Genomic DNA, 25,539 nt, shown 5'->3' with positions numbered 1-25,539 from the left:
GCAAAAAACCTACCTTACAGCACCCCTACCTTTCAGCCCTTCGCTGGTCTGTTTTATGAGCCTTGGGATCAACAGGGGCACGTAAAGGCACTGCAAGTAAGAGAAAACAAGATCTAGAATAGAATAGCCAGACCCCACAGTGTTTGTACACAAAAACATTAGCGTTGCAGTATGCCCACATAGTCTGCCCCTCCACTCACCGTCCTCCTCAACCTCGACCTCGACTTCTACGGCCACTTGCTGTTCCATAGCGGCGTCCCTGCAGTGACAGTGTCCTACGTGTAGCCGCTAGCGCTATGGCTGTTTAAATCCACCGCTGCTCCTTCCGGGTACGTACCCCTCCCCAACACGGCGGAATTACGTAATGATATGGAAGTCGGCATTTGAGGCGCATACCTCACTTCCGGAAGGACGCCGGCTGTGATACTGATAGGAGAGGCGGGGTTGGGCAGACGGAAGCGTACGGAGGAGGAAGGAGAAGGATGGGAAAGATCCTCGGCTCAAGTCTCCTTATTTAAAGGAGTTTGGAAGAAGAACACGTGCGCAATTAGCGTCAGAGGTACTTTATACCTATATATGCCTGCGCACAGACCCCAAAAAAGACCAGCAGAAAAAACGGAGTCCCTCCCTTTGAGCTAATTTATAGCTATATGGGGCATCACTACAGAGGCAGATAGTGGCACAGCCAGAGGAACCGGCTAGGTAGGGGTGAAAAATAAAAATAACGATACCAAACGGTGTATGCTCTCTTCGGATCCCAGGGGTGAAGTGGTCGAGGACAAAAAAAAGACTGGAGAGGTGGGGCAGAATCCGACATTTATAACATCAGGGTGCTAGGGGGTAGAAGGGGCGGGGCATCTACCCATGTGTGACGACATTAAGCATAGGGAAATACACATTACAGCAGTACTAATTAGAAGCTAGGAAATGTAACAAAGACTGCATACAGCCATTATGTCCCTGCAGTGACTCATAGGTCAGCACATGATTTGCACGGTGATACAGGGATGCTGGGAAATGTAGACTGGCATTCATTGCACTTCCTGCTTGGATGATCGGACTGACCCGCCCACCTAATGAATCCACAGAGGAGAGGATGCAAGCTCCGCCCAGATTTTTGCTTCTGTACGCTGTGTATATTTACTTCTGTTAGCATTGGCCGTGTTCAGTTTTAGGTTCTGTTAGGCTTTCATGGGGACTATGAATGAGTTGTGGGCGGAACCCGAAGTAGCGTAAGCTCCTCCTCATTATTAGACCACTGGCGCTATTCCTGAGGAAGTCTCACAAAACAAAACAAATAAGGAGACATCATTCATTAGAATTGGGAATCGAGCACAACGGCCTAGTGCACACCGGAGCGTTTCCGCCGCGGTTTGCGATCTGCTTGCGGGTGCGGATCCGCTTGGGTAATGTATTTCAATGGGCTGGTGCACACCAGAGCGGGAGGCGTTTTGCAGAAACGCATACTCCCGGGCTGCTGCAGATTTTGGATTGCGGATGCGTTTCTGCCTCAATGTTAAGTATAGGAAAACCGCAAACCGCTCTGAAAAACGGCACTTCAGAGCGGTTTGCCAGGCGTTTTTTGTTACAGTAGCTGTTCAGTAACAGCTTTACTGTAACAATACATGAAATCTACTATACCAAAACCGCTACACAAAACCGCAAAACGCTAGCTGAAACGCTGCAGAAAAATAAGAAAAAGCGTTTCAAAATCTGCTAGCATTTTGCGGATCTGCTAGCGGTTTTTGGTGTGCACTAGGCCATAAAGAAGATTCCTGCAGAAAAAAACTGCATGATAAAAAAAATGTGGGGTGCAGAGAGATATACCCAGGAGAATAATATACAAATGAATGCGGTTTCTAAGAACGCAGCTTGAATATTCCTTACAGACCCTGAAGGGAAAAAAGGTCCCATTTTGAGGCTTTTTCCCGTCACCCTCCTCCTCACAGTTCCAGCGGCAGGACCCCCACGCAGACCACTGGCGCCTGCACATTAGCACGGCGCTAAGAAGGTGTGGCAGAAATAGCCTGTGCAAGCACGAGCCATGTGCACTTGCGCAGTGAGGATGAGCTCCGCAGAACTTTTAGGATTGGAGAAACGGAGAGGGATGGTGGTTCAGTATCTTCCGTCTTTCGAGGGAAGTATCTACATTTTTTACTTTAAAAACTCCCAGATTTACTTTAAAGAATACCCGAGGTGAGAGGTTTTTGGAGGCAGACATTATTATTTCCTTTTAAATAATACCAGTTGCCTGGCAGCCCTGACGATCCTGTGTCTCTAATACTTTTACGCCTAGCCCCTCAACAAGCATGCAGTAGATCAGGTACTCTGATAAGCTAACTCAGGTTTTACTGGATTAGCCATTTGCTTGTTCCAGGGTTTTGTCTCAAGATACCATGAATGCCAGAAGACCAACAGGGCAGCCAGGGAACACTGGTATTTATGGATGCTCAAATCCGTCTTCAAGTGAAACCCAGATAGTTGCTATCCGGATATGACACAGTTACCTGTGCGGGGGCAGGGAGGTCAAGCTTACCAGTTTGACGTCTTCTTCGTCCGTCCCTGGTGCCTCCCACGATGCGCTCCACGCGCATCACGTGACTACAAACACTTCCTCCTTCAACCCGGAAGGAGGAAGTGTTTGTAATCACGTTACCGGCGCCAAGGGACGGACGAAGAAGATGTCAGACAGGTAAGCTTGACCTCCCCGCCCCCACACAGGTAACTGGGTCATATCCAGATAGCAACTATCTGGGTTTCACCCGAATTCGGATTTGAGTTTTCCTACTGGTATTGTATAAAAGGAAATAAATATGGCAGCCTCCATATCCCTCTCACCTCGGGTATCCATTAAAGCAGAGTTCTCCAACCCTGTCCCCAAGGCCCACCAACTGCACATTTTGCAGAAAACCACAAACATGCACAGCAGAGCTGATTAACTCCCTCTGTGGATTTCCACAAAACTTGCACTGTTGGTGGGCCCCGAGGACAGGGTTGGGGAACACTGCAAGGATACCAGAGCTGAAGAGATTAGGAGAAACAGGGGGAGCAGGCATGTACAGGGAGCTGTCCTGATGGCCACAATCTCCCCCGTTCTCCTCTGACCCAGGGGCGTAGCAATAGGGGGTGCAGAGGTTGCAACTGCATCGGGGCCCTTGGGCCAGAGGGGCCCTCCCTCAACTTTAATATTAGCTTTCTATTGGTCCTGTGCTGGTAATAATCACTTCTATAGATACTTTGAATAGTGGTAATCATTAACAAACTGCTCCCCATCCCCTTCTTGCACCTCTGACACTGTAGTTGCCATTGGCAGGTTTTGGTGCGCCATATCAATTGTTATGTATAGAGTGCTTGGGGGGCCCCAATGTAAAACTTGCATTGGGGCCCACAGCTTCTTAGCTACGCCACTGCTCTGACCCCTTCCTTTCGAAGCAAACCCCTCCCCCCCCAGCCTCTTCCGGGTCGCCGGAGTCGGGCACCAGTGCGCATGTGCAGGCCTGGCAGCGCACACCCTATAGCACGTGACCACGGCTGGGAGCGCTCTGTACATTATGTTGCGATTACGTCATGTGCAGAGCACTCCCGGCAGCGGTGACGTGCTATAGGACATCATGCGTAGCTGGGCCGGCACAGGGGCAGTGATGCCCGAGATCGGTGTCCCAGAAGAGGCTGCCAGGGGGTATGTGGTAGGAAAGGAGGGGGGCAGAGGAGAACTGGGGGAACATGCTGCCCCCCCCCCCGTTTCTTCTAATCTCTTCAGCTCTGATCGGAATGAGCTAAATACGATTACGCGGAATTTGCCTTAAATTTTCGCATTTACGCTTATTCGTAATTACGATTTGTAAATTCAATTGATTTCGTATAGTGATTTTGAAAAATTCTTTGTTTGACCTGTACCCTCTACGTATCTGGTAGCAATAGCACGTGTGGGGGCTCGGCTATTAACCGCCAAATTTGGTACAAAATTTCGCGAAATTGAGTGAAAATGACACAAATTATAAAAGGCTACTATTACATACAAAATTAATTACAATTTTCCCTGAAATTTAGCATGATGATTACGATGCGTAAATGCGAATTTCGATGCGAAATTTAGCACATGCGAAATGTTGGCCCACCACTGGTATCCTTCAATGTGATGGTCGGCTTTAGTGACCAATAAGAAAGCTCCCCACACCCAGCCTACAGGTGTATTCTTATTTATTTTTTATTTAAGTATTTATATAGCGCCGACATATTACACAGCGCTGTACAGTGTATATATATATATATATAAATCTTGTCACTAACTGTCCCTCAGAGGGGCTCACAATCTAATCCCTGCCATAGTCCTATGTCTATGTATGCATCATGTAGTGTGTGTATCGTAGTCTAGGGCCAATTTAGGGGGAAGCCAATTAACTTATCTGTATGCTTTTGGGATGTGGTAGGAAACCAGCGTGCCCGGAGGAAACCCACGCAGACACGGGGAGAACATACAAACTCCTTGCAGATGTTGACCTGGCTGGGATTCGAACCAGGGACCTAGCACTGCAAGGCGACAGCACTAACCACTACACCACTGTGCTGATGTTAGGACATTGTGCAGGCAAGTCACTATATATGCGTCTGTCCGCTGGTCTCGCTGCTCAGGGCTGCTGCGGTGTTTTGTGAGGTGAATCGCGGCTATCCTTAGAGACAGTCTGGACTTCAGTCCCGTCTGTTTTCCAAGGAACATGAAAGAGCCAACACGTTGCTTTTACTGCTGAGCCTCACCAGGTTGTGCTGTGTCTACAGCAGCCAGAGATAATGACCTACTTCACAAACACGCCGGGTCCAAAAACCTCCTCCTCATAAAATGTCCCTATCAGCAGCCCAGTGTTCAGATAAAGATCAGAATCCAGATTCCAGGATCCACCGGCACTCAAGGACCGCTGCTTCATGAAGGAGAGCAAAACACTGAACACCAATGTCACAAGACACCAGAAACTAGCTTCACAAAACACCAGAAACCAATGGTACAAAACACTAGAAACAAACATCACAAGACACCCAAAAAGTTACAAAACACTAGAGCCGAACACCACAAAACACCAGAGACGAACGTCATAAAATACCAGAGACCAACGTCACAAAACACGAGAAACTGACGTCACAAAACACCAGAGACCAATGTCACAAAACACCAGAGACTAACGTTACAAAAAGAGACCGACGTCACAAAACACCAGTGACTAACGTTACAAAACACCAGAGACTAACGTTACAAAACACCAGAGACCAATGTCACAAAACACCAGAGACCAATGTCACAAAACACCAGAGACTAACGTTACAAAACACCAGAGACCAACGTCACAAAACACCAGAGACCAACGTCACAAAACACCAGAAACTGACGTCACAAAACACCAGAGACCGACGTCACAAAACACCAGAGACCGACGTCACAAAACACCAGAGACCGACGTCACAAAACACCAGGGACCGACGTCACAAAACACCAGGGACCGACAACACAAAACACCAGAGACCAACGTCACAAAACACCAGAAACTGACGTCACAAAACACCAGAGACCGACGTCACAAAACACCAGAGACCAATGTCACAAAACACCAGAGACCAACGTCACAAAACACGAGAAACTGACGTCACAAAACACCAGAGACCAACGTCACAAAACATGAGAAAATGACGTCACAAAATACCAGAGACCAACGTCACAAAACATGAGAAACTGATGTCACAAAACACTAGAGACCAATGTCACAAAACACCAGAGATTAACGTTACAAAACACCAGAGACCAATGTCACAAAACACCAGAGACCAATGTCACAAAACACCAGAGACTAACGTTACAAAACACCAGAGACCAACGTCACAAAACACCAGAAACTGACGTCACAAAACACCAGAGACCGACGTCACAAAACACCAGAGACCGACGTCACAAAACACCAGAGACCAACGTCACAAAACACCAGAAACTGACGTCACTAAACACCAGAGACCGACGTCACAAAACACCAGAGACTGACGTTACAAAACACCAGAAACTGACGTCACAAAACACCAGAGACCGACGTCACAAAACACCAGAGACTAAAGTTACAAAACACCAGAGACCGACGTCACAAAACACCAGAGACCGACGTCACAAAACACCAGAGACCGACGTCACAAAACACCAGAGACCGACGTTACTAAACACCAGAGACCGACGTTACTAAACACCAGAGACCGACGTCACAAAAAACCAGAGACCGACGTCACAAAACACCAGAGACTAACATCACAAAACACCAGAGACCAACGTCACTAAATACCAGAGACCGACGTCACTAAACACCAGAGACCGACGTCACTAAACACCAGAGACCGACGTTACTAAACACCAGAGACCGACGTCACAAAACACCAGAGACCGACATTACTAAACACCAGAGACTGACGTCATAAAACACCAGAGACCGACATTATTAAACACCAGAGACTGACGTCACAAAACACCAGAGACCGACATTACTAAACACCAGAGACTGACGTCACTAAACACCAGAGACCGACGTTACTAAACACCAGAGACCGACGTTACTAAACACCAGAGACTGACGTCACAAAACACCAGAGACCGACATTACTAAACACCAGAGACTGACGTCATAAAACACCAGAGACCGACATTACTAAACACCAGAGACTGACGTCACAAAACACCAGAGACCAACGTCACTAAACACCAGAGACCGACGTCACTAAACACCAGAGACCGACGTTACTAAACACCAGAGACCGACGTCACAAAACACCAGAGACCAACGTCACTAAATACCAGAGACCGACGTCACTAAACACCAGAGACCGACGTCACTAAACACCAGAGACCGACGTTACTAAACACCAGAGACCGACGTCACAAAACACCAGAGACCGACATTACTAAACACCAGAGACTGACGTCATAAAACACCAGAGACCGACATTATTAAACACCAGAGACTGACGTCACAAAACACCAGAGACCGACATTACTAAACACCAGAGACTGACGTCACAAAACACCAGAGACCGACGTTACTAAACACCAGAGACTGACGTCACAAAACACCAGAGACCGACATTACTAAACACCAGAGACTGACGTCACAAAACACCAGAGACCGACGTCACAAAACACCAGAAACCGACATTACTAAACACCAGAGACTGACGTCACAAAACACCAGAGACCAACGTCACTAAACACCAGAGACCGACGTCACTAAACACCAGAGACCGACGTTACTAAACACCAGAGACCGACGTCACAAAACACCAGAGACCGACGTCACAAAACACCAGAGACCGACGTCACAAAACACCAGAGACCGACGTTACTAAACACCAGAGACTGACGTCACAAAACACCAGAGACCGACGTCACAAAACACCAGAGACCGACGTTACTAAACACCAGAGACTGACGTCACAAAACACCAGAGACCGACATTACTAAACACCAGAGACTGACGTCATAAAACACCAGAGACCGACATTATTAAACACCAGAGACTGACGTCACAAAACACCAGAGACCGACATTACTAAACACTAGAGACTGACGTCACTAAACACCAGAGACCGACGTCACAAAACACCAGAGACCGACATTACTAAACACCAGAGACTGACGTCACAAAACACCAGAGACCAACGTCACTAAACACCAGAGACCGACGTCACTAAACACCAGAGACCGACGTTACTAAACACCAGAGACCGACGTCACAAAACACCAGAGACCGACGTCACAAAACACCAGAGACCGACGTTACTAAACAACAGAGACCGACGTTACTAAACACCAGAGACTGACGTCACAAAACACCAGAGACCGACGTCACAAAACACCAGAGACTGACGTCACAAAACACCAGAGACCGACGTCACAAAACACCAGAGACAGACATTACTAAACACCAGAGACTGACGTTACTAAACAACAGAGACCGACGTTACTAAACACCAGAGACTGACGTCACAAAACACCAGAGACCGACGTCACAAAACACCAGAGACCGACGTTACTAAACACCAGAGACTGACGTCACAAAACACCAGAGACCGACGTCACAAAACACCAGAGACCGACGTTACTAAACACCAGAGACTGACGTCACAAAACACCAGAAACCGACGTCACAAAACACCAGAGACCGACGTCACAAAACACCAAAGACTGACGTCACTAAACACCAGAGACCGACGTCACAAAACACCAGAGACCGACGTTACTAAACACCAGAGACCGACGTCACTAAACACCAGAGACCGACGTCACAAAACACCAGAGACCGACATTACTAAACACCAGAGACCGACGTCACTAAACACCAGAGACCGACGTCACTAAACACCAGAGACTGACGTCACAAAACACCAGAGACCGACGTTACTAAACAGCAGAGACCGACGTCACAAAACACCAGAGACCGACGTCACAAAACACCAGAGACCGACATTACTAAACACCAGAGACCGACGTCACTAAACACCAGAGCCCGACGTTACTAAACACCAGAGACCGACGTCACAAAACACCAGAGACAGACGTTACTAAACACCAGAGACCGACGTCACAAAACACCAGAGACCGACGTCACAAAACACCAGAGACCGACGTTACTAAACACCAGAGACTGACGTCACAAAACACAAGAGACCGACATTACTAAACACCAGAGACCGACGTCACAAAACACCAGAGACCGACATTACTAAACACCAGAGACTGACGTCACAAAACACAAGAGACCGACATTACTAAACACCAGAGACTGACGTCACAAAACACCAGAGACCGACGTCACAAAACACCAGAGACTGACGTCACTAAACACCAGAGACCGACGTCACAAAACACCAGAGACCGACGTCACTAAACACCAGAGACCGACGTCACTAAACACCAGAGACCGACGTCACAAAACACCAAAGACTGACGTCACTAAACACCAGAGACCGACGTCACAAAACACCAGAGACCGACGTTACTAAACACCAGAGACAGACGTTACTAAACACCAGAGACCGACGTCACTAAACACCAGAGACCGACGTCACAAAACACCAGAGACTGACGTCACAAAACACCAGAGACTGACGTCACTAAACACCAGAAACCGACATTACTAAACACCAGAGACTGACGTCACAAAACACCAGAGACCGACATTACTAAACACCAGAGACCGACGTTACTAAACACCAGAGACCGACGTCACAAAACACCAGAGACCGACGTCACAAAACACCAGAGACCGACATTACTAAACACCAGAGACCGACGTCACTAAACACAAGAGACCGACGTCACAAAACACCAGAGCCCGACATTACTAAACACCAGAGACCGACGTCACAAAACACCAGAGACCGACGTTACTAAACACCAGAGACCGACGTCACTAAACACCAGAGACCGACGTCACAAAACACCAGAGACCGACATTACTAAACACCAGAGACCGACGTCACAAAACACCAGAGACCGACGTTACTAAACACCAGAGACTGACGTCACAAAACACCAGAGACTGACGTCACAAAACACCAGAGACTGACGTCACAAAACACCAGAGACTGACGTCACTAAACACCAGAGACCGACGTTACTAAACACCAGAAACCGACATTACTAAACACCAGAGACTGACGTCACAAAACACCAGAGACTGACGTCACAAAACACCAGAGACTGACGTCACTAAACACCAGAAACCGACGTTACTAAACACCAGAGACCGACATTACTAAACACCAGAGACTGACGTTACTAAACACCAGAGACCGACGTCACAAAACACCAGAGACCGACGTCACAAAACACCAGAGACCGACGTTACTAAACACCAGAAACCGACATTACTAAACACCAGAGACCGACATCACAAAACACCAGAGACTGACGTCACAAAACACCAGAGACTGACGTCACTAAACACCAGAAACCGACGTTACTAAACACCAGAGACCGACATTACTAAACACCAGAGACTGACGTTACTAAACACCAGAGACCGACGTCACAAAACACCAGAGACCAACGTCACTAAACACCAGAGACCGACGTCACTAAACACCAGAGACCGACGTCACAAAACACCAGAGACCGACGTCACTAAACACCAGAGACCGACATTACTAAACACCAGAGACCGACGTCACTAAACACAAGAGACCGACGTCACTAAACACCAGAGCCCGATGTGACGGATATTGCGAAAGTCGTGCGCGTAAACGCCAACGATTTTCGCAATAGTCGTGCGCAGTCCCTGTCAGTCTTGGGTAAATGCACAATAGATGTCAATGTCCCTCTCTCTTACTGAGTACAGTAACCTCCCCCACATCCTGTTCAGGTCAGGACAGAATTCACACGTGGCTAGCTCCCCTGCCGAGAAGCCATTTGGTACATAGCTCATCTTTCCCCAAAAGGAAAACCAGCTCAAACTGGTTGAGATTCAAAATTTCCCTCCAAGCGTATAGCTTCACACAAAGGGAACGTTAACTTATTAATAATTCAAAATAGGTTTGTCACAGCAAGACCAAAATTACATTTCCTGATACCTAGGAAACAGGTCTATAATTCACATGAATTATCATTCTCTAGCTATCAGGAATCAATTGAGAAACCGCTTTATCCGGCATGCGTAGAGCAAATTCGTTAGACTAGGCGTGTATAGTCTCATTTAATACAGAGTCGCATGCTGCTTATGAATATGGTCTCGGATCTGCGATGCACCCATCTGGGGCGGAATTACACAAATTATTAATAATTGGTACATTCCTTGCTCCAAGTCTGTGGGTGGTAACCTGACTTGCCAGGAGGTAACCCTGCCTCCAACACACCTACTTTCCAGGTAGTGACCGCCCCAAAACTCTGGTCAGTAAAAAGCGTTTGCAAGGAACTCCACCCAGTTCTTCAATTTACATCGACTAGGGAAGTCCAGACATGTGCTCACGGAAGAACCGGGCGCATGTTGTGTACAAAGGACTTTTAAGCTGAATGCCTACTTTTAAACTGGACTATTTTCTTCATGATTCAAATGGACTGCTCAGCTAACGAAGTAAGAACTTTCTGATTTTATTCCTTTTATTTTTAAGCTCTGTGTTTTATATGTTAATAGGTGTATATAACTGTATGTAATGCATTTGTGTTATTAAACGTTTAAAAATCGTTTAGCGGTTATGACCTGTTGCTGAACATACACAATCGTACCTATTCTCCTGAACTCGCTACCCTGTGTTTAATAGAAGTGTACATTTATAACCCGTATGCGAGAACCCGGCCCAGACATAACGATCTGACCCAGATTCTTGCATACTGCTAAGGGTTAATATAGCGTTCTCGAAGTCCTAGTAAAATTACAGTAGCGGGCTGTGTAACTCGCTTGGTGGCAGATCTTTGAATTGTATGTGTGTGGAGTGATTCGGTTGGTATCAGAACGCTCCCTTCGCGAGTCAGTTCATCAAATTGCGAATGCGGGTTACCCTTCGTGATGAACAAATGACCGTGTAAGAGGATTTCTGACGCTGATCGATTTACCCCATCCGCAGACCGGCCTAGCGGTCTGTGACAGTGTTTGGCAGCTTTTTGGGATTTGTGTATGTTCAGAACATCAACGGCAACGTTATTTGATTAACCTGCTAGAACAGATCAAAAATCTGTGGTCGATAACCGGTGCATTACCATTTATATAGACTAAACGTGTAGCACAGAGTTCCCCCCCAATCTCTTTTCCTATCCTATCTTTTATTTGGCAAAAATGGCTGCAGCAAGATACAAGAAAATGTCAGTGGCAGACCTAGTAAACTTGTGTGAGGAAAAAGGCATTGTGACTTATAGAAAAAAGAAATCGCAATTGATTGAGGACTTGTTGCGACTGAATACCCAGCCGGAGCAGATGCTGGGAGAGCACACTCCTGGTTCAGATGGTGCTGTAACTGGGGCAGAGGAAAGTGAGCGGTTGGAGCAAAGCAACCCACTTCCAGACCCAGAGGAAAACGGGACCGCGTCTGAACCGGTCGCTGTAACTGCTGAGGAGCATGGTGGCCGGCAGGAGCCCGCCCATGCCAACCTGTTCTGTGTTCCTGATGCTGGAATGCAACCTGGATTACAAAGGCTGTTGGAGACAAATCCTGAGCTGTACATGCAGATTGTCAGAGAAAACGCTGACAGAGCAGAACGAGACGCTGACCGTTTAGAACGCCAGGCAGAAAGGGAAGCGGCAGAGCGCCGGTGGCTTGCTGAGAAGGAGGCGGCAGAGAGAGAATCCGCCCGCCGACACGACCTTGAAATGGCCAAACTGCGAGCGCAAGGCCAAAATCCCTCGCAAAGTGCTCCGGAACCCCGGCCCACAGCAGGCCCGTTTGGGACTCCAAAATTTAAGTTCCCAGAAATGGAGAAGGGAACCGACCCGGACACTTATTTACACTCATTTGAAAAGACTTGCCGTCAGCATCATCTGCCCCAGGAGCAGTGGGCGAGATATCTGACACCCAACTTGCGGGACAAAGCGCTTGAGGCGTTTGTGGACTTACCCGCTGAGAAAGACAATGACTATGAGGCGATAAAAGCTGCAATTATCGCCAAATACCAGTTGACCCCAGAGGTCTATCGCAAAAAGTTTCGCTCCCTGCAGAAAGGCCACACCGACTCTTACACCGACCTGGAGAGTCGCCTGCTGACTGTGTTCAGGCAGTGGTCACGGGGCCTCAAAAAAGACTCTCACCAAGGTCTGGAGGACCTCATCGTGCAGGAGCAGTTGCTGAACTGCTGCACTCCAGATGTCCGGCAGTTTGTCTTGGAGCGGAAGCCGGACTCCACCAAAACTGCAGCAGAACTTGCAGACACTTTTGTGGCCACCCGTGTGCCGGACAGCCGCAAACCTCCAGCCCAGAGCTGGAGAGGGGGGAGACCTATGCAACCCAGCTCTCCTCCCCCTGCTAACCGTGGGAATCGGGTCCCACAGCCACAGAGGCCGGATGCTGCGCCTGCTACTCATCCGCCTGATGCCACATATGTTCCGAAGTGTTACCACTGTGGACAGCGAGGACACCTCAAGTCTGCCTGCCCCGAGGTGAGGACGCCGTCTCCAGAGCCTAGCGCAGAAGTGGCTAGCGCATCCTCTACTGCACACGCCTACCTCGTCATGGGAGCAGCAAATCCTCGACTTTCCGGAAATCATCAAGTCGTGGAAGTTAACGACCAGATCGCTGTTGGTTTCCGTGACACAGGCGCAGAGCTTACCTTGGTTCGCTCTCATCTTGTAGCCAGGGAGAATTTCCTGCCTAATGAGCGTGTCACACTTTTGGGAGTTGGTGGCACACACGCACGCATCGCCAAAGCTCGTGTTGTTCTCGATTGGGGAAGGGGCCGCCAGTCAAAAGTTGTGGGGGTGACAGATGACATCCCAGTGCCTGTGCTGTTGGGCACCGATCTTGGCACCCTACGATCCTTTTATGAACCTGTGATCAACACCCCGGATTGCCAGTCTGGACCCACTCAGGTACTGTACAAGCTTGGGGTGGGACAGAGGGAGGCAGCAAGGGTAATGGTACCTAGCCCTCCTAGGAAAGGAGGCCAGGAAGCAGTACCTGCTTCTAATGGACGGCTGTCTAATCACGGTTTGTCTGATTCTAAACCTGTCACTGTTGTTCCAGATACCTGTGTACATGATGTGAAAAATGAACGTAACTGTGATGTTAATGTTGTACCAGATGTTGCTAATAGATTTCATGCCGAATCTCCTATTACTAAAAATGATTTATGTTTAAGTGTGATTGCCTCTAACCTAAGAGGTAACAGTCTTGTGTTGCCTGGGTCATATCCGTGCTTGGCAGTGGAAGCAGGCCAGGTGTCAGAGCAGGCAGCAGGGGGCCTAGACCTCCCCTCCTGCTATGACAGCCAGAGTGCTCCACCATTGCCTGCTGTTAACAAACAGCTGGTGGAGACAGGCCGCACCTTCCCTGTCTCACCCTTGCATGTTTTCCCCTTGCAGAAGCAACCCAGTGCAAAACTGCCCAGAGGTCCACCCTCTATCCTTCCTGGAGAAGGGGCAAGCCTCGCCACCCCGGTAACGGCTGATTCGTTTTTTAAAATGTGCTCTAAGGTCCACCTAGGTTGTGCTGACCAAAATGTTGTGCCAAGGTGTAGTCAGTTAGAGCAGGGGTATGCCACGCTGCTTCCAGATTCGCAGGCTGACACCCGAGAGACAGGAAGTGACCCGGATGTCAGCCAACGACTGAGGTACAGGCAGATATGAAGAGAGAGATAGAGGAGATGTTAGAGTTAGGGGTGATTCAGAAATCCTGCAGTGCATGGGCTGCCCCAGTTGTCCTCGTCCCCAAAAAGGACAAGACAACTCGGTTCTGCGTGGATTACCGAAGGCTGAACGCCATCACCACCACTGACGCCTACCCCATGCCTCGCATCGATGAATTGTTGGATAAGCTGGCTGCTGCGAGCTATCTAACGATCATGGACTTGAGCCGGGGGTATTGGCAAATTCCTCTTGCACCCGACGCGCGGGAAAAATCTGCATTTGTCACGCCATTCGGCCTCTTCGAGTTCACGGTGATGCCGTTTGGCATGAAAAATGCGCCTGCCACGTTTCAGCGGGCTGTAAACGACCTGCTGGCAGGGATGCAAGACTTTGCCGTAGCCTACCTGGACGATATTGCCGTGTTCAGTACCACCTGGGATGAACATCTCAATCACTTGTCGCAGGTTCTAGAGAGGCTGTCCTCTGCCAATTTGACAGTTAAACCCAGTAAGTGCCAAGTTGGCATGACAGAGGTACAGTATTTAGGACACCGGGTGGGAGGCAACACCCTGAGACCTGACATTGGGAAGGTTGACGCCATCCTAGCATGGCCTCGGCCTATCACCAAGAAGCAGGTCCAGGCCTTTCTAGGCACAGCAGGCTACTATAGGAAGTTTGTCCCAGCCTATAGTACCCTGGCCAAGCCCCTGACCGATGCCACTAGTAAAAAGCACCCCAAGGTAGTCCGTTGGACCCCGGAGTGTGAGGCCGCTTTCCAGGCCTTGAAGCAGGCGCTAGTCAGCGCTCCTGTGCTTCAAGCCCCGGACTTCAGACGTCGGTTCCTGGTGCAAACCGACGCCTCTGACTACGGACTCGGGGCAGTTCTCAGCCAGGTAGACGAGAAGGGCGGGGAACACCCTATCCTCTACCTGAGCAGGAAGCTGCTTCCCCGAGAGGTAGCGTATTCAACCACCGAGAAAGAGTGCTTGGCGATTGTATGGGCCCTACATAAACTACAATCGTACCTGTACGGTCGCTCTTTCACGATCATCACGGATCACAACCCCCTTACCTGGCTGAATCGTGCTGCTGGAACCAATGGCAAACTCATGCGTTGGAGTCTGTCCCTGCAGCAGTATGACTTCACAATCCAGCATAAGGCGGGGAGTCGGCACCAGAATGCCGACGGTCTGTCGCGCTGCGGAGAACCCGTTCAGTAGCTACGCGGCACGTAGAGCGGGTCATGCAGACCCACTCTGTGCGTCCGTCTGGTAGGGGAGAGATGTGACGGATATTGCGAAAGTCGTGCGCGTAAACGCCAACGATTTTCGCAATAGTCGTGCGCAGTCCCTGTCAGTCTTGGGTAAATGCACAATAGATGTCAATGTCCCTCTCTCTTACTGAGTACAGTAACCTCCCCCACATCCTGTTCAGGTCAGGACAGAATTCACACGTGGCTAGCTCCCCTGCCGAGAAGCCATTTGGTACATAGCTCATCTTTCCCCAAAAGGAAAACCAGCTCAAACTGGTTGAGATTCAAAATTTCCCTCCAAGCGTATAGCTTCACACAAAGGGAACGTTAACTTATTAATAATTCAAAATAGGTTTGTCACAGCAAGACCAAAATTACATTTCCTGATACCTAGGAAACAGGTCTATAATTCACATGAATTATCATTCTCTAGCTATCAGGAATCAATTGAGAAACCGCTTTATCCGGCATGCGTAGAGCAAATTCGTTAGACTAGGCGTGTATAGTCTCATTTAATACAGAGTCGCATGCTGCTTATGAATATGGTCTCGGATCTGCGATGCACCCATCTGGGGCGGAATTACACAAATTATTAATAATTGGTACATTCCTTGCTCCAAGTCTGTGGGTGGTAACCTGACTTGCCAGGAGGTAACCCTGCCTCCAACACACCTACTTTCCAGGTAGTGACCGCCCCAAAACTCTGGTCAGTAAAAAGCGTTTGCAAGGAACTCCACCCAGTTCTTCAATTTACATCGACTAGGGAAGTCCAGACATGTGCTCACGGAAGAACCGGGCGCATGTTGTGTACAAAGGACTTTTAAGCTGAATGCCTACTTTTAAACTGGACTATTTTCTTCATGATTCAAATGGACTGCTCAGCTAACGAAGTAAGAACTTTCTGATTTTATTCCTTTTATTTTTAAGCTCTGTGTTTTATATGTTAATAGGTGTATATAACTGTATGTAATGCATTTGTGTTATTAAACGTTTAAAAATCGTTTAGCGGTTATGACCTGTTGCTGAACATACACAATCGTACCTATTCTCCTGAACTCGCTACCCTGTGTTTAATAGAAGTGTACATTTATAACCCGTATGCGAGAACCCGGCCCAGACATAACGATCTGACCCAGATTCTTGCATACTGCTAAGGGTTAATATAGCGTTCTCGAAGTCCTAGTAAAATTACAGTAGCGGGCTGTGTAACTCGCTTGGTGGCAGATCTTTGAATTGTATGTGTGTGGAGTGATTCGGTTGGTATCAGAACGCTCCCTTCGCGAGTCAGTTCATCAAATTGCGAATGCGGGTTACCCTTCGTGATGAACAAATGACCGTGTAAGAGGATTTCTGACGCTGATCGATTTACCCCATCCGCAGACCGGCCTAGCGGTCTGTGACACCCGACATTACTAAACACCAGAGACCGACGTCACAAAACACCAGAGACCGACGTTACTAAACACCAGAGACCGACGTCACTAAACACCAGAGACCGACGTCACAAAACACCAGAGACCGACATTACTAAACACCAGAGACCGACGTCACAAAACACCAGAGACCGACGTTACTAAACACCAGAGACTGACGTCACAAAACACCAGAGACTGACGTCACAAAACACCAGAGACCGACGTTACTAAACACCAGAGACCGACGTCACAAAACACCAGAGACCGACGTTACTAAACACCAGAGACTGACGTCACAAAACACCAGAGACTGACGTCACAAAACACCAGAGACTGACGTCACTAAACACCAGAGACCGACGTTACTAAACACCAGAGACCGACATTACTAAACACCAGAGACTGACGTCACAAAACACCAGAGACCGACGTTACTAAACACCAGAGACTGACGTCACTAAACACCAGAGACCGACATTACTAAACACCAGAGACTGACGTCACAAAACACCAGAGACTGACGTCACTAAACACCAGAGACCGACGTTACTAAACACCAGAGACCGACGTTACTAAACACCAGAGACTGACGTCACAAAACACCAGAGACCGACGTCACAAAACACCAGAGACCGACGTCACTAAACACCAGAGACCGACGTTACTAAACACCAGAGACTGATGTCACAAAACACCAGAGACTGACATCACAAAACACCAGAGACTGACGTCACAAAACACCAGAGACTGACGTCACTAAACACCAGAGACCGACGTTACTAAACACCAGAGACTGACGTCACAAAACACCAGAGACCGACGTTACTAAACACCAGAGACTGACGTTACTAAACACCAGAGACTGACGTCACAAAACACCAGAGACCGACGTTACTAAACACCAGAGACTGACGTCACTAAACACCAGAGACCGACGTTACTAAACACCAGAGACTGACGTCACAAAACACCAGAGACTGACGTCACTAAACACCAGAGACCGACGTTACTAAACACCAGAGACCGACATTACTAAACACCAGAGACTGACGTCACAAAACACCAGAGACCGACGTTACTAAACACCAGAGACCGACGTTACTAAACACCAGAGACTGACGTCACAAAACACCAGAGACCGACGTTACTAAACACCAGAGGCCGATGTTACTAAACACCAGAGACCGACGTTACTAAACACCAGAGACTGACGTCACAAGACACCAGAGACCGACGTCACAAAACACCAGAGACCGACATTACTAAACACCAGAGACCGACGTTACAAAACACCAGAGACCGACGTTACTAAACACCAGAGACCGACGTTACTAAACACCAGAGACCGACGTCACAAAACACCAGAGACCGACGTCACAAAACACCAGAGACCGACGTCACAAAACACCAGAGACCGACGTTACTAAACACCAGAGACTGACGTCACAAAACACCAGAGACCGACGTCACAAAACACCAGAGACCGACGTTACTAAACACCAGAGACTGACGTCACAAAACACCAGAGACCGACATTACTAAACACCAGAGACTGACGTCATAAAACACCAGAGACCGACATTATTAAACACCAGAGACTGACGTCACAAAACACCAGAGACCGACATTACTAAACACTAGAGACTGACGTCACTAAACACCAGAGACCGACGTCACAAAACACCAGAGACCGACATTACTAAACACCAGAGACTGACGTCACAAAACACCAGAGACCAACGTCACTAAACACCAGAGACCGACGTCACTAAACACCAGAGACCGACGTTACTAAACACCAGAGACCGACGTCACAAAACACCAGAGACCGACGTCACAAAACACCAGAGACCGACGTTACTAAACAACAGAGACCGACGTTACTAAACACCAGAGACTGACGTCACAAAACACCAGAGACCGACGTCACAAAACACCAGAGACTGACGTCACAAAACACCAGAGACCGACGTCACAAAACACCAGAGACAGACATTACTAAACACCAGAGACTGACGTTACTAAACAACAGAGACCGACGTTACTAAACACCAGAGACTGACGTCACAAAACACCAGAGACCGACGTCACAAAACACCAGAGACCGACGTTACTAAACACCAGAGACTGACGTCACAAAACACCAGAGACCGACGTCACAAAACACCAGAGACCGACGTTACTAAACACCAGAGACTGACGTCACAAAACACCAGAAACCGACGTCACAAAACACCAGAGACCGACGTCACAAAACACCAAAGACTGACGTCACTAAACACCAGAGACCGACGTCACAAAACACCAGAGACCGACGTTACTAAACACCAGAGACCGACGTCACTAAACACCAGAGACCGACGTCACAAAACACCAGAGACCGACATTACTAAACACCAGAGACCGACGTCACTAAACACCAGAGACCGACGTCACTAAACACCAGAGACTGACGTCACAAAACACCAGAGACCGACGTTACTAAACAGCAGAGACCGACGTCACAAAACACCAGAGACCGACGTCACAAAACACCAGAGACCGACATTACTAAACACCAGAGACCGACGTCACTAAACACCAGAGCCCGACGTTACTAAACACCAGAGACCGACGTCACAAAACACCAGAGACAGACGTTACTAAACACCAGAGACCGACGTCACAAAACACCAGAGACCGACGTCACAAAACACCAGAGACCGACGTTACTAAACACCAGAGACTGACGTCACAAAACACAAGAGACCGACATTACTAAACACCAGAGACCGACGTCACAAAACACCAGAGACCGACATTACTAAACACCAGAGACTGACGTCACAAAACACAAGAGACCGACATTACTAAACACCAGAGACTGACGTCACAAAACACCAGAGACCGACGTCACAAAACACCAGAGACTGACGTCACTAAACACCAGAGACCGACGTCACAAAACACCAGAGACCGACGTCACTAAACACCAGAGACCGACGTCACTAAACACCAGAGACCGACGTCACAAAACACCAAAGACTGACGTCACTAAACACCAGAGACCGACGTCACAAAACACCAGAGACCGACGTTACTAAACACCAGAGACAGACGTTACTAAACACCAGAGACCGACGTCACTAAACACCAGAGACCGACGTCACAAAACACCAGAGACTGACGTCACAAAACACCAGAGACTGACGTCACTAAACACCAGAAACCGACATTACTAAACACCAGAGACTGACGTCACAAAACACCAGAGACCGACATTACTAAACACCAGAGACCGACGTTACTAAACACCAGAGACCGACGTCACAAAACACCAGAGACCGACGTCACAAAACACCAGAGACCGACATTACTAAACACCAGAGACTGACGTCACTAAACACAAGAGACCGACGTCACAAAACACCAGAGCCCGACATTACTAAACACCAGAGACCGACGTCACAAAACACCAGAGACCGACGTTACTAAACACCAGAGACCGACGTCACTAAACACCAGAGACCGACGTCACAAAACACCAGAGACCGACATTACTAAACACCAGAGACCGACGTCACAAAACACCAGAGACCGACGTTACTAAACACCAGAGACTGACGTCACAAAACACCAGAGACTGACGTCACAAAACACCAGAGACTGACGTCACAAAACACCAGAGACTGACGTCACTAAACACCAGAGACCGACGTTACTAAACACCAGAAACCGACATTACTAAACACCAGAGACTGACGTCACAAAACACCAGAGACTGACGTCACTAAACACCAGAAACCGACGTTACTAAACACCAGAGACCGACATTACTAAACACCAGAGACCGACGTTACTAAACACCAGAGACCGACGTCACAAAACACCAGAGACCGACGTCACAAAACACCAGAGACCGACATTACTAAACACCAGAGACCGACGTCACTAAACACAAGAGACCGACGTCACTAAACACCAGAGCCCGACATTACTAAACACCAGAGACCGACGTCACAAAACACCAGAGACCGACGTTACTAAACACCAGAGACCGACGTCACTAAACACCAGAGACCGACGTCACAAAACACCAGAGACCGACATTACTAAACACCAGAGACCGACGTCACAAAACACCAGAGACCGACGTTACTAAACACCAGAGACTGACGTCACAAAACACCAGAGACTGACGTCACAAAACACCAGAGACCGACGTTACTAAACACCAGAGACCGACGTCACAAAACACCAGAGACCGACGTTACTAAACACCAGAGACTGACGTCACAAAACACCAGAGACTGACGTCACAAAACACCAGAGACTGACGTCACTAAACACCAGAGACCGACGTTACTAAACACCAGAGACCGACATTACTAAACACCAGAGACTGACGTCACAAAACACCAGAGACCGACGTTACTAAACACCAGAGACTGACGTCACTAAACACCAGAGACCGACATTACTAAACACCAGAGACTGACGTCACAAAACACCAGAGACTGACGTCACTAAACACCAGAGACCGACGTTACTAAACACCAGAGACCGACGTTACTAAACACCAGAGACTGACGTCACAAAACACCAGAGACCGACGTCACAAAACACCAGAGACCGACGTCACTAAACACCAGAGACCGACGTTACTAAACACCAGAGACTGATGTCACAAAACACCAGAGACTGACATCACAAAACACCAGAGACTGACGTCACAAAACACCAGAGACTGACGTCACTAAACACCAGAGACCGACGTTACTAAACACCAGAGACCGACATTACTAAACACCAGAGACTGACGTCACAAAACACCAGAGACCGACGTTACTAAACACCAGAGACTGACGTTACTAAACACCAGAGACTGACGTCACAAAACACCAGAGACCGACGTTACTAAACACCAGAGACTGACGTCACTAAACACCAGAGACCGACGTTACTAAACACCAGAGACTGACGTCACAAAACACCAGAGACTGACGTCACTAAACACCAGAGACCGACGTTACTAAACACCAGAGACCGACATTACTAAACACCAGAGACTGACGTCACAAAACACCAGAGACCGACGTTACTAAACACCAGAGACCGACGTTACTAAACACCAGAGACTGACGTCACAAAACACCAGAGACCGACGTTACTAAACACCAGAGGCCGATGTTACTAAACACCAGAGACCGACGTTACTAAACACCAGAGACTGACGTCACAAGACACCAGAGACCGACGTCACAAAACACCAGAGACCGACATTACTAAACACCAGAGACCGACGTTACAAAACACCAGAGACCGACGTTACTAAACACCAGAGAATGACGTCACAAAACACCAGAGACCGACGTTACTAAACACCAGAGACCGACGTTACAAAACACCAGAGCTTGACGTTACTAAACACCAGAGACCGACGTCACAAAACACCAGAGACCGACGTTACTAAACACCAGAGACTGACGTCACAAAACACCAGAGACCGACGTTACTAAACACCAGAGGCCGATGTTACTAAACACCAGAAACCGACGTTACTAAACACCAGAGCCCGACGTCACAAGACACCAGAGACCGACGTCACAAAACACCAGAGACCGACATTACTAAACACCAAAGACCGACGTCACAAAACACCAGAGACCGACGTTACTAAACACCAGAGACCGACATCACAAAACACCAGAGACCGATGTTACTAAACACCAGAGACCAACGTCACAAAACACCAGAGACCGACGTCACTAAACACCAAAGACTGACGTCACAAAACACCAGAGACTGACGTCACTAAACACCAGAGACCGACGTTACTAAACACCAGAGACCGACATTACTAAACACCAAAGACCGACGTCACAAAACACCAGAGACCGACATTACTAAACACCAGAGACTGACGTCACAAAACACCAGAGACCGACATTACTAAACACCAGAGACTGACGTCACAAAACACCAGAGACCGACATTACTAAACACCAGAGACTGACGTCACAAAACACCAGAGACCGACATTACTAAACACCAAAGACCGACGTCACAAAACACCAGAGACCGACATTACTAAACACCAGAGACTGACGTCACAAAACACCAGAGACCGACATTACTAAACACCAGAGACCGACGTCACAAAACACCAGAGACCGACGTTACTAAACACCAGAGACTGACGTCACAAAACACCAGAGACTGACGCCACAAAACACCAGAGACCGACGTTACTAAACACCAGAGACTGACGTCACAAAACACCAGAGACCGACGTTACTAAACACCAGAGACCAACGTTACTAAACACCAGAGACTGACGTCACAAAACACCAGAGACCGACGTTACTAAACACCAGAGGCCGATGTTACTAAACACCAGAGACCGACGTTACTAAACACCAGAGCCCGACGTCACAAGACACCAGAGACCGACGTCACAAAACACCAGAGACCGACATTACTAAACACCAGAGACCGACGTCACAAAACACCAGAGACCGACGTTACTAAACACCAGAGACGGACATCACGAAACACCAGAGACCGATGTTACTAAACACCAGAGACCGACATCACAAAACACCAGAGACCGATGTTACTAAACACCAGAGACCAACGTCACAAAACACCAGAGACCGACGTCACAAAACACCAGAGACCGACGTCACTAAACACCAGAGACCGACGTCACTAAACACCAGAGACCGACGTCACTAAACACCAAAGACCGACGTCACAAAACACCAGAGACTGACATTACTAAACACCAGAGACTGACGTCACTAAACACCAGAGACCGACATTACTAAACACCAGAGACTGACGTCACAAAACACCAGAGACTGACGTCACTAAACACCAGAGACCGACGTTACTAAACACCAGAGACCGACGTTACTAAACACCAGAGACTGACGTCACAAAACACCAGAGACCGACGTCACAAAACACCAGAGACCGACGTCACTAAACACCAGAGACCGACGTTACTAAACACCAGAGACTGACGTCACAAAACACCAGAGACTGACATCACAAAACACCAGAGACCGACGTTACTAAACACCAGAGACTGACGTCACTAAACACCAGAGACCGACGTTACTAAACACCAGAGACTGACGTCACAAAACACCAGAGACTGACGTCACTAAACACCAGAGACCGACGTTACTAAACACCAGAGACCGACATTACTAAACACCAGAGACTGACGTCACAAAACACCAGAGACCGACGTTACTAAACACCAGAGACCGACGTTACTAAACACCAGAGACTGACGTCACAAAACACCAGAGACCGACGTTACTAAACACCAGAGGCCGATGTTACTAAACACCAGAGACCGACGTTACTAAACACCAGAGACTGACGTCACAAGACACCAGAGACCGACGTCACAAAACACCAGAGACCGACATTACTAAACACCAGAGACCGACGTTACAAAACACCAGAGACCGACGTTACTAAACACCAGAGAATGACGTCACAAAACACCAGAGACCGACGTTACTAAACACCAGAGACCGACGTTACAAAACACCAGAGCTTGACGTTACTAAACACCAGAGACCGACGTCACAAAACACCAGAGACCGACGTTACTAAACACCAGAGACTGACGTCACAAAACACCAGAGACCGACGTTACTAAACACCAGAGGCCGATGTTACTAAACACCAGAAACCGACGTTACTAAACACCAGAGCCCGACGTCACAAGACACCAGAGACCGACGTCACAAAACACCAGAGACCGACATTACTAAACACCAAAGACCGACGTCACAAAACACCAGAGACCGACGTTACTAAACACCAGAGACCGACATCACAAAACACCAGAGACCGATGTTACTAAACACCAGAGACCAACGTCACAAAACACCAGAGACCGACGTCACTAAACACCAAAGACTGACGTCACAAAACACCAGAGACTGACGTCACTAAACACCAGAGACCGACGTTACTAAACACCAGAGACCGACATTACTAAACACCAAAGACCGACGTCACAAAACACCAGAGACCGACATTACTAAACACCAGAGACTGACGTCACAAAACACCAGAGACCGACATTACTAAACACCAGAGACTGACGTCACAAAACACCAGAGACCGACATTACTAAACACCAGAGACTGACGTCACAAAACACCAGAGACCGACATTACTAAACACCAAAGACCGACGTCACAAAACACCAGAGACCGACATTACTAAACACCAGAGACTGACGTCACAAAACACCAGAGACCGACATTACTAAACACCAGAGACCGACGTCACAAAACACCAGAGACCGACGTTACTAAACACCAGAGACTGACGTCACAAAACACCAGAGACTGACGCCACAAAACACCAGAGACCGACGTTACTAAACACCAGAGACTGACGTCACAAAACACCAGAGACCGACGTTACTAAACACCAGAGACCAACGTTACTAAACACCAGAGACTGACGTCACAAAACACCAGAGACCGACGTTACTAAACACCAGAGGCCGATGTTACTAAACACCAGAGACCGACGTTACTAAACACCAGAGCCCGACGTCACAAGACAC

This window comes from Hyperolius riggenbachi, chromosome 8 (assembly GCF_040937935.1).
Source record: "Hyperolius riggenbachi isolate aHypRig1 chromosome 8, aHypRig1.pri, whole genome shotgun sequence".
NCBI classification, from domain to species: Eukaryota; Metazoa; Chordata; class Amphibia; order Anura; family Hyperoliidae; genus Hyperolius; species Hyperolius riggenbachi.
The sequence above is the reverse complement of the archived record's forward strand: the minus strand, read 5'-3'. Positions refer to the sequence as shown.